At 45.7% G+C, this 26,148-nt stretch overlaps 1 protein-coding gene and 1 long non-coding RNA gene across 2 annotated transcripts in view; one reads left to right on the top strand and one right to left on the bottom strand.

Annotated features, from left to right (window-relative positions):
- The window catches only part of LOC144773872 (lysozyme g-like), a 930,039-nt gene that overhangs the window by 690,184 nt on the left and 213,707 nt on the right, over positions 1-26,148 (bottom strand). The window lies entirely within an intron of this gene.
- The window catches only part of LOC144773248 (uncharacterized), a 160,146-nt gene continuing 159,793 nt past the window's right edge, over positions 25,796-26,148 (top strand). The window contains exon 1 of the long non-coding RNA XR_013599934.1: positions 25,796-26,080. This is a non-coding gene — a long non-coding RNA (uncharacterized LOC144773248). The remainder of the gene's footprint in view (positions 26,081-26,148) is intronic.

The raw sequence follows: 26,148 nt of genomic DNA, 5'->3' as shown, positions 1-26,148 counted from the left end.
CAAGACAACGCTTGACATATCCAACGGTTTTTATGCACACAGACTGGATAGCTTCAGCTCCCAATGGACAAGTTTTACGTCCGCTGGTGTGCAAAAACGCTTCCGGCGACTTCCAATGGGCTACAAAATAGTCCTGGAGTCTTCACCTCAAGAATAGTCACTCTATTGGAGAGTATCGATCCAGATGCATGTTCTTATGTGGATGACATTTATCTCACAGACGACGAAATTTGGATGCATCTGTGTCGGGTGAATTCAATAATTTGTAACTTTGCAGATATGGGTTACAAGTTTAATTTTGCAAAATCGCACATTGCAGAACACACAGTGTTGTTCCTCGGCTATGAGCTGAACAATGAAGGTCGAGGATTGGCTCCTCACTTCCTGGAGAAATGCGCACAGTTGCGCGCTCCTACCACACTGAAGAAATTACAGTCTTTACTGGGCTTCTTGAATTTCGGCAGAACTTATGTTCCGGAATATGCCCAGCGTATCAAGCCTTTGTATGCTTTGATACAACCAACTTTTTCAAAATCATGCTGGCTGCCTGAGCATTCGGCCATTTTGCAATCTTTGCAGGCCGATCTGCTCGCTTCTAAATACTTACTGACTCGTGATAACCACACCAACCTGGTAATAAGAATAATTCCTGGGACAGTGGGTTTCACGTACCTCACTTTTAATGAAGGAGACACAGTACCTATTGCTTACAAGTCACACTTGTACACTTCGGCTGAATTGCGATTTCCCACTGTGGAAAAGGTTTTAACTGCTGTACAGATGGCGATTCTTAAAGAACGAGCTCTGTCACAGGGGAAGCGCATGTTAGTGGTAACACCCTGTCCTCATTTGGAGGCAGTCACGAAAGCCAGTGTACCAAATTCGAAGGCTTTGCACCCACGGTGGATTCAATGGGCAGCGCCATTGACGTCCACGGATGTCGCGTTTATTTTTGACGCCTCTTTACGGTCGCAAGAGTACTTGCAGTATGAGTTCGTTCATCCTGCTCCTCTGGCTATGCGACCTTTGGAGGACTTCCATTGCATCATTTACACTGATGGGTCGGCGCAGGTTGCGCATGGCTCTAAACATGCCTACGTTTCCGCATGCGCTATTGTGGTTGGTGCTATGTTGAACGATGAATTCATTTCCAGGGAGGTACACACGTTACCCCTGGGCGATTGCACTGCACAATTAGCTGAGATTCGTGCTCTTTTACTAGCGTTGGAGTACGCAGATCCAAGTGTTACTACTCTGATTGTAAGTGATTCTTTCTACTGTGTCCAGTCTTACAATGAGAACTTGTTCTTTTGGATTCGAAATGAATTTCATGATTCCAAAGGTAGCACAATAAAACATAAAATGATCTGGGTTCGAGTGGCAGAGCTTAAGGCTATGTTGCCACTCGTTTATGTGGTTCATACTCTCGGTCATCAGCGCGTAGGAGTTCACGCTGTTGGCAACTCGCTTGCTGATGAAGCAGCGAAATTAGCAGTATCTACATACTTAGTTGCAGCGGTTACTAGGTCAAAAACCAAGATTGATAGCGACATCTTGACAGCAGTTGCTGCCTCTGAGAAGGGAAGTAAGCATCCTGCGGGATTCCCTTCGAAGTACAAATACCAATTAAGTCCCGAAAAGGTTCCTTTTGTGACAATTCCTGACGTTGGGGAACGGCTGATTCCCAACTCGGATCGCAGAGCAGACTTGATTACAGCGGCACATGAAGGTGTGGCGTCTGCGCATGCGGGCGTCTCGGCCACTGTAACTCAATTACAACAACGTTTCTGGTGGCGGGGACTGTACAAACAGACGCGTGATTATGTCCTTCTTTGTGACATATGCCAGCAGATTAAACCTTCACCTGCTACGCGTCCGCCACAGACTCAGTTGTACATTTCTAATAAACCACTAGGTTGTGTTTATTTGGATCACTGCGGTCCTTTTTCATCTGATACTGCGTATAAGTACATCTTAGTAGCAGTTGACTCATGCACACGCTTTGTGTGGGTATGGCCACATCGCAGCGCTGATTCACGGACTGTCATTAGAGATTTGCGTATCTTCATAGGGATTTTTGCCTGTGGTACCTTCCATTCGGATCAGGGTCCGGCTTTCGCCTCTAAGGCGTATAAGGATGCCATGACTTTGTTGGGGGTCCAAGTCAAGTTTTTGTCTCCCTACAGACCTGAGGGTAACAGTGTAGTTGAGCGAATGAACCGTGATTTAAAGCAATCTTTGACAGCCCGAGTTATAGGCACTGGCAGAAACTGGCTGGCTCACCTCTATGGCGTGCAGCGTGCTCTTAATAATCTCCCTAGAAGGTCTCTGGGTGGGCGGACCCCATACGAAATGCTCTTTGGCATCAAGATGTACGTCCCTGACCTTGACGGTCTAGACTATGTGGTTCGCGCCACTTCCTTTGACGCAGATGAACATTGCAATGTTTTACAGAATCTACAAAAGACCAGAGACAGTCTTGCAAAGGAACATTTGCCCTCCACGTCGGATGATGCGTTGCAGATCCCGGTAGTTGGCTGGCTACCCCAAGTTGGCGAACTGGTTCGGGAGAAGATCGATAACAAGAAAGAATTTGGTCCTTCCTATCGAGCTCCGGTTCCAGTCCTTGGAGTGAAAGGCACAAGAACTGTCATTTTACCACCACTTCCTGGACGTAAGGAAAACAGGTTTATTTCAATTGACAATGTCAAGATACACAGAGTGGCCGATTCTTCTTAGCATGACACCGGCTGTTTCCTGTCCTTCCATTGTGAGGAATTCAGTTATGCCCACTGCTTCTAATATTGAACCTGAAGTGGCCATCGAATTACCTGCTGTTTCCAGTCCGTTATTAAATAATTTACCCGGAACTAACATTGATGAGATAGACTATACCTACCCCACTGATTTGTCCATGCCTGACCTGCAAGCTCGTTTAGCCACGGAATCCAGATTTTCATTTGACTCTGCTTCCCTTGCCTCGAAGAAACCCTCTCGAATTGCAGTTTATGCTAGCCTGTGTAAAAAACATTTTTTGATACCCCCTTGGACTTACATTTGGCTGGTCCTTTTTTCAGTTTACCTTTTTATGTCAATTGGTTTTGTGTTTTATTTTTTTCGAATTATGAATGGACACTATGTCGAGAGGAGAACTTGCATTACTCATTTAAATGGAACTTTGGCCCCACTTTCCTCTTCACATTCTACACACAGATTAAAAAGAGACTTGACTTTGGTTAACATCACAGCATGGCCTGTCCTTGATGGAATCGTGTGGGATGCAGTTCGGTTTCAGATTCATGGCCCAACGGAAGTCGTTAATGTCCCTAATGTACTTAGAGTGAATATGGGGGATGTGGTGAAACAAAACATTCGTTCTGATGACTGGGATGTCAAAGCTGTAGAAAGTTTATTTTCTGATTTGCAATACTATGCTGCATTTGATGCTGAGGATTTATATTTAGAATCTGCTAATTATGGTGAATTATTCTGTTACCAACATTATGGCAATCACTTCTTACACAAAACATCATCCAGAAGGGATGCTGTTAACTTTACTCAGTGGGAACATTGCCCAGCGCCTCATCAGGGGAGTTCTGAAACATTTCTGAGACAGTATACTTACTTCACTGACTTTAATCAGTCCAATCCCGAGTCCTTTTATTTTAAGTTTCGAAAAATGCCAATGTCCAAGGTTAGACTTACCGATACTAAATTGTTGTATTCCAAGTCCTTCCTTGATCACTTAGTTACTGGAGGCTATGAGTTATGGAAGGATACGATAGACCTTAAATCAGTTTGGGGTTCAAAGGCCTGGCAGGTACAAGGCACTGAGGCTTTGCACCGTGCATGTCTCATCCCGAATCATATGCTGTTTCTGAATGAAACAATTTCCCAGACCACATGCTTTGGATTGGCTACTTCTAAAAAATTAAACGCTCCTTCTTTCCCGGAGTTAGAGGAATATGATGGTTGGAGTAATTTTACTCAGTTATCCATTAGAGAATTACAGACTCTACTTCTTAATTCCTCCTTTAACATTTCCAGTGTGAATCCTAAGGGTTGGCTGCTTTGGCACCGTAGTGCTGATTCTTGCCAACATAGATTTTTGAATTTAACTGACGGTTTTAAAACTGTTAGATCTGATCCCCGTTTTGACTTAGGTCATACTGTCACATCGTATTCTGTAGGCAAATTGTGTCAAAACTGGCTGAAACATTCAACTTTACCTGCGGTTAAGAATCACCTTTCTAAACTAAATGCAGACGTGGACTTGAATGATTTCATTAAAGGCCCGGCTAGTGGCAGGTCGAAAAGGTGGTTATATGGGGTTTACAATGAAATTTGGAAGCTATCACAGATTGAGGCTGCTACACGCCTTAGGGCCATTGATCAAGCAAATCTTGAGAAAGTGCTTGCAGTTGTTGACAATAGCATTAATGTGCTTTCCTCTAGAATTTACACATTGGATAATATTGTGTCGTCAGTCGTCGATATTATACATGATGAAGTGTCAGTATTATACCATGGTCAAAATCAATTACGATCAATCATGCAGTTTGCATGGACCCTTCAAACACTGAAAATGGGTAAAGTTCCCTGGGGGTACATGAACGTTTCTTCTTTATTTGCACCGTTTAATTTGACTGACAAACAACTCTTACTTTCAATGCGTGATGCTTCCTTTTCTATGTTACATATTGAAAGGTTAGAATCTTTACCTTTTTCCGTGGCTGAAGCCACTGCTGCAACGTGGCTTATCCACGGTTTAATAACGCTGCCTTTTGCTTTATATAAGTTTTCAAATTGCATGAAATATGTACCCATAGGTCGTTATGAACCTTTAGGTAGCGGTTTCCTTCATGAAGTCTGGTCACTCCCATACACATACAGATGTTTTAAGGATGACCAGGAAGTTTATCTGACAGGGGAGGAGTGCACTGAGACGCCAGATCATTCTTTAATGTGTAGACATATACAGTTACACGGTTCATGCAACAAGGACCGACCGAATATGGCTTGCGTTTTACAGGGCACGCCAGTTCCTGCTATCATCCCCACGTTTAAATTATTAGAGAATGGTAGTTATTTAATGCTCAATAATGAGGACTGTTGTGGGTTAATTAAAGGTATTCCTTTCATAGTAACAGTAAGTGAGCGGGTTTTTTGCTGCAGAAATGTGCTTTATCCTCCCACACGTGAACATAAGGAGTCTTCCATCTGGCCACAGATACCGACCTTGGGAGCAGAATTCAGCGGCATGGCAAGAATAAGGGCTCTTTTGTCCCAGAAAGAGGTGGCCTTGAGCTCGGCCCGTGAAACTTTCGTGCTTCACATTGCAAACACCCGTACAGAGGTTCAGGCTCTTTTGAATACTGATTTGCCTTTGCATTTCGGAGCGATGGTTCGAACTATCTTTAACGCATCCTCCACAAAAGGCCTTGCACATTTTTTTGAAAAGATTTTTGGAGTCATCCCTGCTTTCTTCCATTCTATTCTTGTTTGGAGGGTTCCCTTTTTTACTTGCATTAGCAGCTGGCGCGCTAGTGGTTTTTTGTCTCTTTAAATATGGATGTCCATCCTGTGCAAGACCCCGCGCAACAGCTACTGACGCGGTTTCGCAACCGCATGCTTGAATATTATGGCACACTGCCGTTGGCGACATTGAGCACGGCATATGGATTATCTTTTCGATTCTCCTACTTCACCTGTGTCCAGCCTGTATTTCACTGCCTGACCTGTGATTTCCAGTGGGCCATTGATTTGTGTCTCTGCGGACCGGTTTCTCCTGACGTCGATTTTAATCAACTGATGAGTCCTATCATTGCTCACGAGTTGGTTTGTTCTGACGAGAGGATTATGGCCTTAGCAGTGGCGCATGGACTAATTGGTCCCTGGGATGTGTTGTCGGCAGCACGGAATTTCTTGGAACTGAGTTTTCTTGAAAACCCACCGAGCTGTCCTCTGATGGTTATAGAGGATCCGGTGCTGGAGGAACACGTATGTTCCTTTCATCTTTTAAATTGGATGGCTGAACTGTTTTCGGATGAGGACAGTGACTTCATATTGGAGGCTGTTGCTACTTATTTTTCATATACAGTTTTTTCATAGACACTGCTTCGAATTGACTTGCTGATTTATAGCATTTCGTTGACTTATTTGTCATAAATTTTTAATTTTTCTTGCCTATTGGCTTCAGCCACATTATATTTTTGGGCTATTTTTTAGCATTACCTTTTTGATCTTTAGTTTCAATTCATGCTCGTTTACTGTTGAGTTCTGCTCTCATGAGATGGCACTTCTGTTATCATATTTAGTCCGTTCTCGGATCATGGGGGGGTGTCATATAGCTCCTGTATATCCTTATATCGTGTTAAGTTAGCATAGGTACATTTGAGGTTTAAACGCCATTTTTCTTTCTTGCAACTTCTGCACACGACACTTAATTGTTGACTTAGCTTTCAACCTAGTAGTTTGCCGTGGTGTATGTGAGAATAATATGTTATTGCTCTGATATCAGCTTTGCTTAATAAACTATGTCTGCACGAAGAGTGCTGAAGTTTCAGGAACAACACGATATGGAATTGTTATGAGGTCTGATCTCCACGCCTTCATAGTCATAACACAAGTGCAGCCTTTGCCAACTCTGGCTTCAGGCGGGATTGATATTGCTTTGCACGAGGCACATAAAGAACACTTGATGCGGTGCACATGCAGAGAGAGCTGGTGTATGCTGATGTGATTCCTTCATGCTAGGACACTAAGGTATGGGCCCGCCCTGAAACAACCCAAAGAGACCTTCTTAGCTAATAATATAATATATGTGTTAGGGAGGGTGAGATATAAGTGTTGTTAACTCTTATTCATTACAGTATGTTAACATGCTGTCACCATTCGCTTTTTATGTCTTAGTAACTATGCTGATAATTTTGCTACTGATAATAAGTATACTTGTATTATCTAAGATACTGCGCCTGAGAAGACGGCATTAGTAAATAAACATTTCAAATGCACATGTGTCTTCTTTACTCCATGTTCTGGTTTGTAATGATAATATAACGAAAGAGTGTTCATGAGTCCCACGTACCCTGAGGTACTGTAAGTTCATGTTCTGGTTTGTCTAAACATTGGGAGTTTGATATGTCCAATGAGACACTGTAGCTAGCTCGGTAAGGGGTGAGTTGGTTGCTAAGGTGAGTTTTGGGACACCCTAATTTGCCGAGGTTCCACTCCTCTGTGCACAGTTCTGTGTGAGAACAGAAACCCTGCGACAATCTTACCCTTAAAAAAGAAAAATGCTAGTTTGGGGTGACAACAGCTGCATATTTGAGTCACACAATATTATGATATCCAGTGAAAGTGAGAGCCCCAAACTGGATTTAGAGAAGATTATTGTGCAAGTACCTTCACCTGTCAACAAGAATGCTCCTTTTTAGACTCAACAGTATTTTGCTCTAAAGTCATTGCTAATTTTGCTAGTCTGTCCTCACCTTTAAGGTCCTTAGTTAAGAAAAATGCTCAGTTTGATTGGACAAGTGATTGTGTATCAGCATTCCAGGATATCAAAAGAGAATGAATGCTTTGCTTACTTTGGGTCATTTTGTTCCATACCAAAAAGACCGTTTTAAAAACTAACGCAAGTTTGAGTGGGTTAGGAACAGTACTGTCACAATTTGATAAAGGTAAATTGAGGGTGGTAGCCTTCGGTTTGCACTTTCTGAAAGGTGCAGAAGAATGTTACTCGGTCATTGAGTGTGATATACTTTGTGTCTATTGGGCAATATTTCATTTTAAATTATTTCTGTGGGGTTTACCTTTCATTATAAGATCAGATCATCTCCCTCTGACTCAGATTTTCACATGGAGAACTTCTGATTTCATCACACCTAGATTGAGAAGATGAACAGAAGGTTTAACAGAGTTCCAGTTTTCTGTGGAAGATTTTTCAGGAACAAAAATGATGCAGCTGATTGTTTGTCCAGATTGCGTATTGAGAGTGAGGTTGCCATGGAAGATATATATTTGGTGGGATGGATAAATGAAGGTGTAGTCCAAGATGTGGAATGGTCTGATGCCATGGCAGCTGATGGAGTATTGAAATTGTTTAAGGAGTATATTTTGAGGGGTTGGCCAGTATATAAAGATGTTTACCAAGAGGCGGGGGTTTAGAATGTACATGATGGATTTTGTATTGTTGATAACAACATTTGTAGAATGAATGGAGTGGTGCTACCTACGAAGTTGAAAAAAAGTTTGTTAATTTGGTTCATGAGAAACATTTGGGCAGGAATTTAACTAAGTCTAGACTTCATAAATTATATTAGTGTCCAAGAATGGATCATCGGGTAGAAATGGTTGTTAAGGAGTGTTTGTTGTGCGCACAGAATGAGGAACGTAAATCTTTAAAGACAGCTTCTCCTACACTGGTTGAAGTTCCCACACAGCTCTGGGTAAAGTTGGGACATGATATTGTATGTTCATTTGAATGTTTGCCTCCCAGTGAGCAGCACTTTCTACTGTTGATAGACTACATGTCAAAATGGGTGGTAACCAGATAAATGCCTAAAGTTGACATGAGCACTGCCGTTGAATTTGTATCTGGTCTATGAATGACCATTATGGGGAGCTTAACTCATGATTCATTAGCTCACTCCGAACAAGAACACCATGGCCGCAGCACACACAGAACAACTGGGGGACTGCACCCTCAATGCAAGCTTTCCTCTGGCACTGAACTGTTTCTGAGATGCAGCACAAGACCAAGCTTACAAAGACACAGAGTAAGCACAGAAAAGTACATACAGTACAGGCAGCAGCACATGTAGAACAGCTTTGGGATTGCATTAGCAATGCAAGCTTCACTCATGCATTGAAAAGGTGTAGCACAACAGACCAAGTGCAGTTTCAATAGACACAGAGCAATTATATAAAGTAAATAGTGTACTGGCAGCAGCACAAGCAGAACAGCGGGGGAATTACAGGAGAAATTCAAGCTTCATTCAAGCAGTGAAAAGATACAGCGCAGCAGTCCAAGCTTCCATATACAAAGCACAAGCTCAGGAAGTGCATACAGTACTGGTGGCATCACTGTGTCAAACTTAAGCAGACACAAACATGCACTGCTTTAAACTGAAATATATAAGTTCTGTTACCCACTATCCAGTGTACATGTTTTCTCCTGCAGAGTAATCTCCTATTAAATGATTTGATGCAGTGCTGAGAATTGTATGCACTCTTCATTTCAAATTAGAGAAGCTCAGGTACTCAATACTGGACAATACCTGCCCATTTAAATCACTGCATACATGATACTAACAAGACAACAGTAGTGCAAGAGTGATTTAGGGTGATGTGACAGAAGCTGAAAACTGCACAGAAGAGGTTTTGCTAATGGATTCATAAGAGTCCACATGTGAAAGGGAGAAAAGGTGCTCATACCAGTGTTTGGACAAAATATTGAATAATCACTATTGTGATGCAATACAGTGTCAAAAATATCGGGATGTTGGTGCTGAGACCCCGCCATGGTGCCATTGCACACCAAGGTAGAATGAAATGGACAGTGCCGGCAGAGGCGACAAGAGCATCCAAGGTTGGTGTTATGCACCACACAGAGCATGATGGGGAACAAGGGAAACTGTAGATGGGAGTATGTATGTTCTTGAGTGTTCACTACATGTGCATTGTCCATTGTTTGTGTAAAATAAATGAAAAGATAAAAAAAAAGAATATCAGAATGTCAAAAATATTGTCAATAGGAACATAGAAGGGAAATATAATTCACCGCCGGAGGAGTGCGTTCGAACGAAGTGGCTGGTCCGTGCCTGGTTTTCCACAAGCCGCAGGTGAGCCGCGGTGAGCCACCGCCGAGCGCCGAGACTAGCGGCTAAACAACCAGTGCCGTCGCCGTGACGGTGGGGGGTGAGTGCCCCAGGGTCAGTGACCCCAGGAGGACCCCCGAGCCCTCAAAACTGCCATCATTATGCAGCGGTGTGCGGCTGCAAAGCAGCTGTGAAGAAGCTGATTGGGAGAGCAGCTCCCAGAAAAGGAACCTCCGTGGTGACAGAAGCAGGAGCACTGTTGAGCACCATTGAGCCCATGGCCGGAATAGTGGCTGGGTCTGGGGCTCGTCCAGGCTGCCTGGCAGTGAGGGTGGTGGAGCATGAAGTTTCCAACACAGGTGTGTGGCATGGGCTCCAGGGTGTGACTAGAGGTTGAAGTGAGTAGTTTGTTTGCAGACTATCTTTGGATACGGTGGAGTGGCAATAGACAGAAGGAAGGAAGGAAGTGACTGAAGGGAGGAGAGGCAAGTGGAGCATCAGAATTGTTTCAGCGAACAGGGAAAAAACTGTGGTAAAAGCCCGGAAAGCCAGAAAAGTTGGGTCCCAGGTGAGGGGGAGGAGAAGTGAGGAAGGTGGTGAGACTTTTGGCCCCTCTGCTCCTCGACCCCAGCATTGCGAGCTTCTGGCTGCCTTTTGCTGCCCTTTGCCTTTTGGGAGCTAACTGGAGCACTTTGGGTTATCTGGAATATTTGGAGCCTGGAGCATTTGGAGTGTCTTGGAGAGTCTGGAGTCTAACTGTGCAGCCAGTGCTGGAGGTAAGTGGCAGTGGCGAGCGCTGCTGCCTGTAGAGGCGGACGCAAAGTAAGAGCCGAGGGCGCGGACCAAGGGGCTGCTTAACTAGGTCTCCCAGTCCGCGGCCCCCCTGTGTGCACCGCTTGCCGCCTCCCTCTCCCCCTGTAAGGACCCTGACCAGTACTGTTTGCATGGTGAATTAGAAACACTAACCAACAATATCAACCAGACTCACACAAGCAATATAAGGCCCCCATCGGTGAGATACCCCAACAAATAAGCATATAATAAAATGAATCTCACCACATAGAGCCCCAGTCTACGGCGCTTTAAAGATGACGCTCAAAAAGATCAAGTCCAGCTCGGAGGTGGAAGGGGCGGAGGTGAACCCTGAAAACATGGCACAAAGAAGAGTAAGTAGAAGTGTTAGCACCCAAAAAACTCAGGACTCAGTCTCGGGTAGCTCCCTCCCACAGGGTCTCATTACTCAATTCTTCCAGGCCCCCAGTGGACCGATACCCCCGGACGTGAGACAAACAGACTCTGAGGGCAGTGCCAAACAGGGGTCGTCAATGGCCAACCAAGATCAAACTGGCGGTTCCTCCAGCAAGCCCCCCTATATCGAAAAAATCAGAAGCCCGGAAGCACGACTTCAACCTGTTGCCAGGGTGAAGAGTCCGTTAAAGATCACAGCTGATGTTCACACGAAATCCACGGAAGGGGCACACGTGGAGACAGGCGTTGTAAAGCAAAACACGGCTACTGCACCCTCTCCCCCAAAGAGCACAGGGTTACGACCAAGCACAACGGTGACACCCCGGTCATCAACGAAGTCGACCACTCCTGACATGGTCGCACTAACGGCATCGTTCCTACAAAAATTAGAACAGTCATTAGAACGCACACTTGAAGATACACCCATAAACTCAGGTAGAATCAACGCCAGGAGAACATCTCAGACGGAGGAATGGAGCCCCTTGGGCCTGATTCAACATCAAGACTCCATTGACGAAGCCACGGTCAAAGATTTAAACCTGACCGTTATAAGAGAAGTTCAAGACACCATGGCTAGGGCCTTACTATGGCAGTCCACGAAGATGGAGGTTCAAGTCGATCTCCTGCACTCAATTGCCCAGCACTTGGTGCGCCAAGATGTCAAATTAGCAAAGCTTGAAGCGCTGTTCGAAGCCCACGAGGTTAATATGCACTCTTGTGCCGCCATTATAGATAAATGGGCAAGCCTACCCGTAGTTCTAAAAGATATGCTTGCTCTAGCCAAGGGCCTGGGTGAGAGGTCATCTCAAGTACAGGCGGCACAAAAGTTACCAGCTCTGACGAAAGTGCACGATGTAATGTCCGACCAATGCATTGCGATTATCAGCCCACGAAGAGCTCCACTGGTAGGGCCATGCAGTAATCACAGCTTGGCAGAACAAGGGAGCGGGGACCTTGATGTCTTGGACCCCGACACCGAATGCGACGACTCATCCGCCAGCATACTTCTCTTGGAGAAGGCCGAAGGCGTACCGGCCAGTGTAAATGCTCCGCTGTCAAGGAGAGCCAAGAAAAGACTAAAGAAACAACTAAAGAAATCTAAAGTCAAAAGCAGGATCATATCTCCAGCCATAACAACCCCTGGCACCACCGCCACTGAAAGCAGCCTTAAACCACCTTTTCCCATTTTCATCCCTAAACACGCACCCAAGACCGACAAGCCTAGCGATGCATCTCTCATTCCACGCGAGGCCCTTGGACATCTAATCCCTCACACGGAGGAACAATCCAACGTGGAGGCTCAACCAAGGTCATCACAGGTGGTAATCGGTGGACAACCCAGCACCAACGGCCCAACCGGTTGGGCACTTCAGAGTAAGACAGAAACAAACCTTTTACCACACCAAGGGGCGCAGTTGGGACCACCCTGCCCGGTAGGCCAACAAATTGAGGTTCCTGGCAGTCAGCAGCCAAGAGTTGCATACAATAACTTTCCACACCAGAATGTAATCAATGAGGAAAGGCAAGGATCGTCAAGAAAGGTAGGACTTCCAATAGTGGCGCCAGATAGACTGTGGCCAGGAGACACCCATAAAAACCCGCCACATCCAAATCATCAGAGGCCTATGTCCCTGGGAGAAGGGGCTCAATGGCGCTCCACTGAACATAAAAATCCATCAGAAACATATGAGCTGCTGTTGACCCCTAGATTCATAGCCTTAGGCTCCTTTGACATCCTGAACAGGTCCAACATTGTACGTCTTTTCAGCCATATAGATTCCCTGACATACATCTCCTCGGTGATGATTGAATTGGTGAGGTTTCAGAGCCTGGAGACTGACACACACGGTGATTCCACCATAGTCGGATTCATGAATCAGCAAGCACAACAAGCTGTCCTCAATGAAGCATCACAACTGGCAGAATGGGGCATAGAAGTCACCGCCCCCAGGGCACCAAAATACCCGCACGTCCTTAGACCGCACTACGGCCTTCAAGAACCTATCTCTGTTCTCAAAGGCACAAAATCCACCAGTCCAGACGGGGGATTGAAATCAGGGAGGCCAAGATCCCCGTTAAAAATAAAAATCCAGCTAAAAGAAAAGCAGCGCAGTGTGCAGCGGCAAGGCCTGGCTCATAGGGAGGACACATGGAGATAGGGCTCCTAACCCCGCCTACACCCATGAAAACAGAGCATGCGTATATCCATTAAGGGGCCAAGCTCGCAAGTTAACCATCATTTCATGGAACATTGCGGGGCTAAATAATATCCGCAGGGACACGACCACTCACGACTATCTGGCTCAGGGGGACATATTATGCATCCAGGAGACCTGGGCTAGGTCAACGACCCCAATCAGCTACCAAAATAACGCTCTTTGGTCGTCCGTCAGGGGGTCTTTCCATCTTCATAAGCCATGCCTGTAAACTTAATGTAAAGGATTTAAATCTGGAGTCACCCGATCTGCAAGCCATTACAATAGATGGGTTGAGAGTGGATCAAACACCCCGCCCGCTCTTATTAATCAACTGTTATCTCAACCCAGCAAAACTGCATTCCCCCCACGCCTTGGAAGCACTTACCATCGCCCTGGAAGACATACTAATAAGCCGCTTGCACTACGATGTAATAATAGCGGGCGACTTCAATCTGAGAGGACTGGACCTGATCCCTGTGGCACCCCCAAGTAAAAAGTCAGCTCCATTGATCGAACTTCTAGCAAATTACAACTTGCAATCCACCATGGGACACAAAAAATGAGCCACCCCACATGAACCGCCAATACGACCTTCAGGAATGTCTCCACCATAGATTACATCTTCACCAACGAAGGCCTGACTCACAATCTTTGTAATTTCACCGTGGATGACAGAGTCGAAAGTGACCATAGGCCTCTCCGTGCCACATTCAACCTGACACGAGAACAGGCGAACCCCTACGAAGTAATTGGCACGCCCACAGGCGAAGAACATCATCTAGTCCTCAAATGAATAAAATGGTCGACCAATCTCAGCCATAGACTCTCGGCATTTGTAGCCAAAAGGGTGGAAGTACCAAGGCCACAAGACAGTGAGAACACCATATACAGATGGGAAACACTGATCAAAGATATATTGAAGTGCCTGGGCAATACCCATCAACCAAGAAGCTGTCAAAAAACCACCAGGCCATGCCGCCTAATAACACAGAGCCTGAATCAGACTAAGCATGCACTCAACAAGGCAGTGAGGGCAAAAAAGAAAGGCATCCACCTGCCAGGGTGGCCCTCGTTGCCATTCTGCGAGCCGATTTGTAGTGGGCTTGTCCCACAGGTCCAGGTGTAGATAGGTAGACACAGCAGACCAGACCAGGTGCATATAGATGGTGTTTATTAGTAGTTAAGATGGAACAGGATAACAGCCCCACCAGGAGCAACCTACTGGCTGCTCAGCCCATCCTTAACTGTAGCTCTGATGCATCCAACATTCCACCCACACTAGGATTCTAATAAGAATACACACACTGGGCTGAGCAGCTGGATACAGGTACATACATATAGTATGAGAATACTACATTATCCTCTCCCTTTAATAATTAAAAGCAAAAGAACAGAAAAGTAAGCAAAGGAAAACTATACACAAGAAAATTGTAAACTTCAAAGAAATCTGTGACCCAGGGATGAATATATAAAAGCATCACGAGAGGGAAAACAGAAATCTAAATTATTAAAGAAGGAAAAAAGCGAAAAGATAATTTCATTATTAATTGTAAAACGAGGCGTAAAGACTAAAAACAGACATTAGATGGCAGTGTAAGGTTGGTCTTAGCAATGTAAACTAAAAACGTCTTTACTCTATGAAAGAAAAATATCTAGCGTTAAAATATTATAAGTTTACATAACCAATTTGATTTCAAGAACAACATTGGTGTGCCTGTCACCGGGAGGAAATTTCAGGCGCTCTTGTAAAAATAATCATTCCGAAATTGATACACTGCAACATGAGGTGAAGCTTGGCACTTTGCAGCACGAAGGAAAACTTGAATGGCACCTTGGAGCATGAAGAAAAGCTTTAACTCACTGGCAACACAGAACAGTGTCCAAAACTCCGTTAAACTGGAGCACAGACGATGTCATGAAGGAAGACAAAAGATGAAGAGAAGACCGGAGCCACCGCTTGATCCCGCATCTTGAAGCTTGTCTCGTCACAAACCTTGAAAACTTTATTGACAAACACTGCTTGCATTAGAATGCCTGTTTACGCAACATCCAAAATGGAGGCACGTTCCAGAGACGTCTGTCGTGTGGCTAGAGGCACGTTCCTGCTCTAAAAACGCCATAAGCAGCAGTGCGACTTTGACAAAGCAAGAGACGTCATAGAAGCTCTGAAGAGACTCTGAGCAGCAGCACGGACAAGGTGAGATGCACGAGCTAAATGCATATTCGAATTAAAAAAAAAACTGTTATCTCCAAATGGCTTAAGGAAAGATATGAAGTAATGAATTTCGGACTAATAATAAGATAAAAATTATTCCACAAAATCGTTTCAAACAGTATGTGACGTTAGACCATCAAAAGCGGCAAGAATGTTAAAACGCTCCTTGAAAACAACATTTCATTACTTGCAGCCCGAGAATTATTAAATTCTTAATTGTAAAGAAAATCCCGAAATAATAATATCTTTTCTACAAAGCCATGCTTGACTGCTCGTTTTTCCACTCCGGTTTGCCTCACATTTCTTCCACGCATGTTAACTCGAGAAATAATTCCAATGACAGTTTCCTTTTCATTCAGTTAACAGATTCCTTAAGCGCTTAGCTGCTCGAGCGCTACTGTTGAAATTGACCGAAATGATTTTTACTAGTTTCAGCCAAGTAAATCACACGTCTTTAGTTAAACTCATATACATTAAGTTTCTTTTTTTTTTTACTCCTCACGCTTCCAACTGTTCCTTGATAATGTTATTTAAGTGTACAGTCTTAAAATCGAAAACTGGATGCCTTCTTGCGCCAAAATTACACACACAGCCACTGTAATTTACCTTGTGTTCTTGTGGACTGGAGACGCTTCTTTTTTTTTTTGTTGGCATTGGCAATTCTTACAGGCTTCCTTTAGATGACAGTACACAGCACGCCTGTTGTTGAGCTGTCCGTTGTGCTGGACATTGGTGGGGCAAACAGGCGTGACCTCTCACATACTTGACATGTTAAACTTCTTAAGTACGCTTTTTCTTCCTTTTGCTTGACTCTTGAGTGTAGTTCTTCATCATTGGTAGGTTCTTTAAGTCCGACGTCGCCAAAATGTAGTGGGCTTGTCCCACAGGTCCAGGTGTAGATAGGTAGACACAGCAGACCAGACCAGGTGCATATAGATGGTGTTTATTAGTAGTTAAGATGGAACAGGATAACAGCCCCACCAGGAGCAACCTACTTGCTGCTCAGCCCATCCTTAACTGTAGCTCTGATGCATCCAACATTCCACCCACACTAGGATTCTAATAAGAATACACACACTGGGCTGAGCAGCTGGATACAAGTACATACATATAGTATGAGAATACTACACAATTACAAAAAGAAAATCTGGGAACTGAAAAGAAAGCGGACCGAACAAAACTGGCTGACAGTGTTTTCCCTAATCAAACAAAAAGATAACAGCAAGCTTTGGCGTTATATTAACAGCCTGTCATCTGGAGGTGTATATAAGGAAAACAGTGTTGCAGGAAAAGTGTGGGAACAGTATGCAAAGGGGCTGTATACCTGTGAACCAAATCGGCAAACTCTTTGTAACACCGCGTGGTCTAAGGTGGCAGCTGCAACCATCATTACTGAAAGCGCCCCGACCGAAGAACCAAGATCGACCCGACCTGGAAAATTCTCGGAGGCGGAGATAGTAAAGCACATCAAGGCGATCAGAACTGATGGCGCCCCTGGCCCAAACGGGATTCCCGCTCAGGTTTTTAAGACCGCCCCAGCCTTCGTTGCAACCAAACTTACTTCCTTATTCAACCACTCATTCGCAACCGCAATCTTGCCAATCTCCTGGAAAGGCTCAATTCTATTTCCAATTCATAAAAAAGGCGAGCACTCAAACCCGGCTAACTACAGACTCATAGCCCTTCTTGACATTGAAGCTAAGATATATGCCCGCCTTCTCCTAAAGGATCTGGAGACCTGGGTGGATAAGAACAGCATTCTTCCGCCCACACAGACTGGCTTTAGGGCTAACAGTTCCACGCTGGATAACATCATAGCGCTCACGTACCTCGCGAAGAAGGCTAACTCGAGGAACAAATTACCTTTGTTCTGTTGCTTTATAGATTATTCAACGGCCTTTGACTGAGTGAACAGAAGCCGGCTATGGGCGAAACTAGTGACCTGGGGGATCCCCAAAGTCCTGCTAAAAGCCATACAAGCACTTTATGTGGGGACCTGGGTCCAGGTGAAACTAAGTTCTTCAACTACAACCACAAGAATTGCCACCAACTCTGGTTTAAAGCAGGGGTGCGTCTTGGCCCCTCTACTTTTTAATCTGTACACAGCGGACATGGGGCAAGCCCTGAAAGATGCGTACCTAGCACCCCCTAGATTAGGGAAGATGGTCGTGGGAACACTGCAGTATGCAGATGATACAGTAATCATGGACCACACCAGGATAGGGCTTCAAAGAGCCTTAAATAGTCTTGCCATCTACAACAAGGACAATGAGCTATGTATCAACGTGAGATAGTAATCATTGGCAAATACCATCATAAAACAAAAACTTCATGGTCACTGGGGGAGCACCGAATCACCACGACTCCATCTTACAACTATCTGGGCACATGGGTATCTGAGAGGGCCACTGCAGTTAAACCCTGAAGGAGCTCAAACCAAAAATAAACAAAATAATAGCATCTTTAAGACGCTTAAGCTATGGCCTGGCCAGTCCTTCTGCGGACCCGATGTTGACAGTACTCAGGGCTAAACTGATTCCCGCCATCACGTACGGACATATAGCCTACCCAGGGGCCTTTGAGAAAGTGGTCCAAGCAGCCCAGCTGAAAGCATACAAGATGGTGCTTCGGGCCCCCAGACAGGCACGGAACAACAGGCTTAGACTAGAAATAGGCCTGAAACGACCAGAGATGGTACTACTGGGGGACTTGCTAAAATACTACATAAGAGTATTGAAATCGCCCGAAAACACCCTAAAGCATTCCCTAAAAATCGTCTTTGGCGACGCAGGCTCCCCATGGCATTCCAAGGTGGAATTAGCCATTAAAGTTCTGAAAATTGAGGGAAGGAGCCTGGATCTCCACGAAATTCCATTTACCGCCTGGGCCCAAGCCGTTAAGTGCCAAGTTCAGTCCATTTCTTTTGAACTAGATCTTTCTTCGCTCAGGCACAACCCACTAACTCTGGCCCTGGACAAGTCCTTTATCTCTGGCAAACCCCAACCATATCTGCATAATTCATTAACAACCCAGGCAAGACAGAAAATTCTGTTTATGCACCTCTTGGCTCTCAGGATCGCGGACTTTAATCCAACTTGGGCACGTACGGACGGTGCCATTGCTTGCCGTCTTTGCAACTATCGCAGAGAATCCTGGCTACACCTGCTATGTTGTTGTACAAAGTTGGCCAGTGACCGACAGCGACTGATCCGCCCGGCTTTGCGGATTCTGGGCCACAGAACATGCAGAGAGGCCTCGGACTGGTGCTTTTCAGAAACTACGACCTGCTTATTAGCTAGGGTCGGCAAGTTTATCCACCAAGTTAAAACTGCACTCGATTCCCAACTACAGGCTACAGTGGTACTACCTACGAGATTGAAAAAAAGTTTGTTAATTTGGTTCATGAGAAACATTTGGGCAGGAATTTAACTAAGTCTAGACTTCATAAATTATATTAGTGTCCAAGAATGGATCATCGGGTAGAAATGGTTGTTAAGGAGTGTTTGTTGTGCGCACAGAATGAGGAACGTAAATCTTTAAAGACAGCTTCTCTTACACTGATTGAAGTTCCCACACAGCTCTGGGTAAAGTTGGGACATGATATTGTATGTTCATTTGAATGTTTGCCTCCCAGTGAGCAGCACTTTCTACTGTTGATAGACTACATGTCAAAATGGGTGGTAACCAGATAAATGCCTAAAGTTGACATGAGCACTGCCGTTGAATTTGTATCTGGTCTATGAATGACCATTATGGGGAGCTTAACTCATGATTCATTAGCTCACTCCGAACAAGAACACCATGGCCGCAGCACACACAGAACAACTGGGGGACTGCACCCTCAATGCAAGCTTTCCTCTGGCACTGAACTGTTTCTGAGATGCAGCACAAGACCAAGCTTACAAAGACTCAGAGTAAGCACAGAAAAGTACATACAGTACAGGCAGCAGCACATGTAGAACAGCTTTGGGATTGCATTAGCAATGCAAGCTTCACTCATGCATTGAAAAGGTGTAGCACAACAGACCAAGTGCAGTTTCAATAGACACAGAGCAATTATATAAAGTAAATAGTGTACTGGCAGCAGCACAAGCAGAACAGCGGGGGAATTACAGGAGAAATTCAAGCTTCATTCAAGCAGTGAAAAGATACAGCGCAGCAGTCCAAGCTTCCATATACAAAGCACAAGCTCAGGAAGTGCATACAGTACTGGTGGCATCACTGTGTCAAACTTAAGCAGACACAAACATGCACTGCTTTAAACTGAAATATATAAGTTCTGTTACCCACTATCCAGTGTACATGTTTTCTCCTGCAAAGTAATCTCCTATTAAATGATTTGATGCAGTGCTGAGAATTGTATGCACTCTTCATTTCAAATTAGAGAAGCTCAGGTACTCAATACTGGACAATACCTGCCCATTTAAATCACTGCATACATGATACTAACAAGACAACAGTAGTGCAAGAGTGATTTCGGGTGATGTGACAGAAGCTGAAAACTGCACAGAAGAGGTTTTGCTAATGGATTCATAAGAGTCCACATGTGAAAGGGAGAAAAGGTGCTCATACCAGTGTTTGGACAAAATATTGAATAATCACTATTGTGATTCAATACAGTGTCAAAAATATCGGGATGTTGGTGCTGAGACCCCGCCATGGTGCCATTGCACACCAAGGTAGAATGAAATGGACAGTGCCGGCAGAGGCGACAAGAGCATCCAAGGTTGGTGTTATGCACCACACAAAGCATGATGGGGGACAAGGGAAACTGGAGATGGGAGTATGTATGTTCTTGAGTGTTCACTACATGTGCATTGTCCATTGTTTGTGTAAAATAAATGAAAAGATAAAAAAAAAGAATATCAGAATGTCAAAAATATTGTCAATAGGAACATAGAAGGGAAATATAATTCACCGCCGGAGGAGTGCGTTCGAACGAAGTGGCTGGTCCGTGCCTGGTTTTCCACAAGCCGTAGGTGAGCCGCGGTGAGCCACCGCCGAGCGCCGAGACTAGCGGCTAAACAACCAGTGCCGTCGCCGTGACGGTGGGGGGTGAGTGCCCCAGGGTCAGTGACCCCAGGAGGACCCCCGAGCCCTCAAAACTGCCATCATTATGCAGCGGTGTGCGGCAGCAAAGCAGCTGTGAAGAAGCTGATTGGGAGAGCAGCTCCCAGAAAAGGAACCTCCGTGGTGACAGAAGCAGGAGCACTGTTGAGCACCATTGAGCCCATGGCCGGAATAGTGGCTGGGTCTGGGGCTCGTCCAGGCTGCCTGGCAGTGAGGGTGGTGGAGCATGAAGTTTCCAACACAGGTGTGTGGCATGGGCTCCAGGGTGTGACTAGAGGAAGAAGTGAGTAGTTTGTTTGCAGACTATCTTTGGATACGGTGGAGTGGCAATAGACAGAAGGAAGGAAGGAAGTGACTGAAGGGAGGAGAGGCAAGTGGAGCATCAGAATTGTTTCAGCGAACAGGGAAAAAACTGTGGTAAAAGCCCGGAAAGCCAGAAAAGTTGGGTCCCAGGTGAGGGGGAGGAGAAGTGAGGAAGGTGGTGAGACTTTTGGCCCCTCTGCTCCTCGACCCCAGCATTGCGAGCTTCTGGCTGCCTTTTGCTGCCCTTTGCCTTTTGGGAGCTAACTGGAGCACTTTGGGTTATCTGGAATATCTGGAGCCTGGAGCATTTGGAGTGTCTTGGAGAGTCTGGAGTCTAACTGTGCAGCCAGTGCTGGAGGTAAGTGGCAGTGGCGAGCGCTGCTGCCTGTAGAGGCGGACGCAAAGTAAGAGCCGAGGGCGCGGACCAAGGGGCTGCTTAACTAGGTCTCCCAGCCCGCGGCCCCCCTGTGTGCACCGCTTGCCGCCTCCCTCTCCCCCTGTAAGGACCCTGACCAGTACTGTTTGCATGGTGAATTAGAAACACTAACCAACAATATCAACCAGACTCACACAAGCAATATAAGGCCCCCATAGGTGAGATACCCCAACAAATAAGCATATAATAAAACGAATCTCACCACATAGAGCCCCAGTCTACGGCGCTTTAAAGATGACGCTCAAAAAGATCAAGTCCAGCTCGGAGGTGGAAGGGGCGGAGGTGAACCCTGAAAACATGGCACAAAGAAGAGTAAGTAGAAGTGTTAGCACCCAAAAAACTCAGGACTCAGTCTCGGGTAGCTCCCTCCCACAGGGTCTCATTACTCAATTCTTCCAGGCCCCCAGTGGACCGATACCCCCGGACGTGAGACAAACAGACTCTGAGGGCAGTGCCAAACAGGGGTCGCCAATGGCCAACCAAGATCAAACTGGCGGTTCCTCCAGCGAGCCCCCCTATATCGAAAAAATCAGAAGCCCGGAAGTACGACTTCAACCTGTTGCCAGGGTGAAGAGTCCGTTAAAGATCACAGCTGATGTTCACACGAAATCCACGGAAGGGGCACACGTGGAGACAGGCGTTGTAAAGCAAAACACGGCTACTGCACCCTCTCCCCCAAAGAGCACAGGGTTACGACCAAGCACAACGGTGACACCCCGGTCATCAACGAAGTCGACCACTCCTGACATGGTCGCACTAACGGCATCGTTCCTACAAAAATTAGAACAGTCATTAGAACGCACACTTGAAGATACACCCATAAACTCAGGTAGAATCAACGCCAGGAGAACATCGCAGACGGAGGAATGGAGCCCCTTGGGCCTGATTCAACATCAAGACTCCATTGACGAAGCCACGGTCAAAGATTTAAACCTGACCGTTATAAGAGAAGTTCAAGACACCATGGCTAGGGCCTTACTATGGCAGTCCACGAAGATGGAGGTTCAAGTCGATCTCCTGCACTCAATTGCCCAGCACTTGGTGCGCCAAGATGTCAAATTAGCAAAGCTTGAAGCGCTGTTCGAAGCCCACGAGGTTAATATGCACTCTTGTGCCGCCATTATAGATAAATGGGCAAGCCTACCCGTAGTTCTAAAAGATATGCTTGCTCTAGCCAAGGGCCTGGGTGAGAGGTCCTCTCAAGTACAGGCGGCACAAAAGTTACCAGCTCTGACGAAAGTGCACGATGTAATGTCCGACCAATGCATTGCGATTATCAGCCCACGAAGAGCTCCACTGGTAGGGCCATGCAGTAATCACAGCTTGGCAGAACAAGGGAGCGGGGACCTTGATGTCTTGGACCCCGACACCGAATGCGATGACTCATCCACCAGCATACTTCTCTTGGAGAAGGCCGAAGGCGTACCGGCCAGTGTAAATGCTCCGCTGTCAAGGAGAGCCAAGAAAAGACTAAAGAAACAACTAAAGAAATCTAAAGTGAAAAGCAGGATCATATCTCCAGCCATAACAACCCCTGGCACCACCGCCACTGAAAGCAGCCGTAAACCACCTTTTCCCATTTTCATCCCTAAACACGCACCCAAGACCGACAAGCCTAGCGATGCATCTCTCATTCCACGCGAGGCCCTTGGACATCTAATCCCTCACACGGAGGAACAATCCAACGTGGAGGCTCAACCAAGGTCATCACAGGTGGTAATCGGTGGACAACCCAGCACCAACGGCCCAACCGGTTGGGCACTTCAGAGTAAGACAGAAACAAACCTTTTACCACACCAGGGGGCGCAGTTGGGACCACCCTGCCCGGTAGGCCAACAAATTGAGGTTCCTGGCAGTCAGCAGCCAAGAGTTGCATACAATAACTTTCCACACCAGAATGTAATCAATGAGGAAAGGCAAGGATCGTCAAGAAAGGTAGGACTTCCAATAGTGGCGCCAGATAGACTGTGGCCAGGAGACACCCATAAAAACCCGCCACATCCAAATCATCAGAGGCCTATGTCCCTGGGAGAAGGGGCTCAACGGCGCTCCACTGAACATAAAAATCCATCAGAAACATATGAGCTGCTGTTGACCCCTAGATTCATAGCCTTAGGCTCCTTTGACATCCTGAACAGGTCCAACATTGTACGTCTTTTCAGCCATATAGATTCCCTGACATACATCTCCTCGGTGATGATCGAATTGGTGAGGTTTCAGAGCCTGGAGACTGACACACACGGTGATTCCACCATAGTCGGATTCATGAATCAGCAAGCACAACAAGCTGTCCTCAATGAAGCATCACAACTGGCAGAATGGGGCATAGAAGTCACCGCCCCCAGGGCACCAAAATACCCGCACGTACTTAGACCGCACTACGGCCTTCAAGAACCTATCTCTGTTCTCAAAGGCACAAAATCCACCAGTCCAGACGGGGGATTGAAATCAGGGAGGCCAAGATCCCCGTTAAAAATAAAAATCCAGCTAAAAGAAAAGCAGCGCAGTGTGCAGCGGCAAGGCCTGGCTCATAGGGAGGACACATGGAGACAGGGCTCCTAACCCCGCCTACACCCATGAAAACAGAGCATGCGTATATCCATTCAGGGGCCAAGCTCGCAAGTTAACCATCATTTCATGGAACATTGCGGGGCTAAATAATATCCGCAGGGACACGACCACTCACGACTATCTGGCTCAGGGGGACATATTATGCATCCAGGAGACCTGGGCTAGGTCAACGACCCCAATCAGCTACCAAAATAACGCTCTTTGGTCGTCCGTCAGGGGGTCTTTCCATCTTCATAAGCCATGCCTGTAAACTTAATGTAAAGGATTTAAATCTGGAGTCACCCGATCTGCAAGCCATTACAATAGATGGGTTGAGAGTGGATCAAACACCCCGCCCGCTCTTATTAATCAACTGTTATCTCAACCCAGCAAAACTGCATTCCCCCCACGCCTTGGAAGCACTTACCATCGCCCCGGAAGACATACTAATAAGCCGCTTGCACTACGATGTAATAATAGCGGGCGACTTCAATCTGAGAGGACTGGACCTGATCCCCGTGGCACCCCCAAGTAAGAAGTCAGCTCCATTGATCGAACTTCTAGCAAATTACAACTTGCAATCCACCATGGGACACAAAAAATGAGCCACCCCGCATGAACCGCCAATACGACCTTCAGGAATGTCTCCACCATAGATTACATCTTCACCAACGAAGGCCTGACTCACAATCTTTGTAATTTCACCGTGGATGACAGAGTCGAAAGTGACCATAGGCCTCTCCGTGCCACATTCAACCTGACACGAGAACAGGCGAACCCCTACGAAGTAATTGGCACGCCCACAGGCGAAGAACATCATCTAGTCCTCAAAAGAATAAAATGGTCGACCAATCTCAGCCATAGACTCTCGGCATTTGTAGCCAAAAGGGTGGAAGTACCAAGGCCACAAGACAGTGAGAACACCATATACAGATGGGAAACACTGATCAAAGATATATTGAAGTGCCTGGGCAATACCCATCAACCAAGAAGCTGTCAAAAAACCACCAGGCCATGCCGCCTAATAACACAGAGCCTGAATCAGACTAAGCATGCACTCAACAAGGCAGTGAGGGCAAAAAAGAAAGGCATCCACCTGCCAGGGTGGCCCTCATTGCCATTCTGCGAGCCAATTTGTAGTGGGCTTGTCCCACAGGTCCAGGTGTAGATAGGTAGACACAGCAGACCAGACCAGGTGCATATAGATGGTGTTTATTAGTAGTTAAGATGGAACAGGATAACAGCCCCACCAGGAGCAACCTACTGGCTGCTCAGCCCATCCTTAACTGTAGCTCTGATGCATCCAACATTCCACCCACACTAGGACTCTAATAAGAATACACACACTGGGCTGAGCAGCTGGATACAAGTACATACATATAGTATGAGAATACTACATTATCCTCTCCCTTTAATAATTAAAAGCAAAAGAACAGAAAAGTAAGCAAAGGAAAACTATACACAAGAAAATTGTAAACTTCAAAGAAATCTGTGACCCAGGGATGAATATATAAAAGCATCACGAGAGGGAAAACAGAAATCTAAATTATTAAAGAAGGAAAAAAGCGAAAAGATAATTTCATTATTAATTGTAAAACGAGGCGTAAAGACTAAAAACAGACATTAGATGGCAGTGTAAGGTTGGTCTTAGCAATGTAAACTAAAAACGTCTTTACTCTATGAAAGAAAAATATCTAGCGTTAAAATATTATAAGTTTACATAACCAATTTGATTTCAAGAACAACATTGGTGTGCCTGTCACCGGGAGGAAATTTCAGGCGCTCTTGTAAAAATAATCATTCCGAAATTGATACACTGCAACATGAGGTGAAGCTTGGCACTTTGCAGCACGAAGGAAAACTTGAATGGCACCTTGGAGCATGAAGAAAAGCTTTAACTCACTGGCAACACAGAACAGTGTCCAAAACTCTGTTAAACTGGAGCACAGACGATGTCATGAAGGAAGACAAAAGATGAAGAGAAGACCGGAGCCACCGCTTGATCCCGCATCTTGAAGCTTGTCTCGTCACAAACCTTGAAAACTTTATTGACAAACACTGCTTGCATTAGAATGCCTGTTTACGCAACATCCAAAATGGAGGCACGTTCCAGAGACGTCTGTCGTGTGGCTAGAGGCACGTTCCTGCTCTAAAAACGCCATAAGCAGCAGTGCGACTTTGACAAAGCAAGAGACGTCATAGAAGCTCTGAAGAGACTCTGAGCAGCAGCACGGACAAGGTGAGATGCACGAGCTAAATGCATATTCGAATAAAAAAAAAAACAGGCGGAGATAGTAAAGCACATCA

Source organism: Lissotriton helveticus, chromosome 8 (genome assembly GCF_964261635.1).
Source record: "Lissotriton helveticus chromosome 8, aLisHel1.1, whole genome shotgun sequence".
In the NCBI taxonomy this organism is placed as follows: Eukaryota; Metazoa; Chordata; class Amphibia; order Caudata; family Salamandridae; genus Lissotriton; species Lissotriton helveticus.
This window is presented reverse-complemented; position numbering and strand designations above follow the sequence as displayed.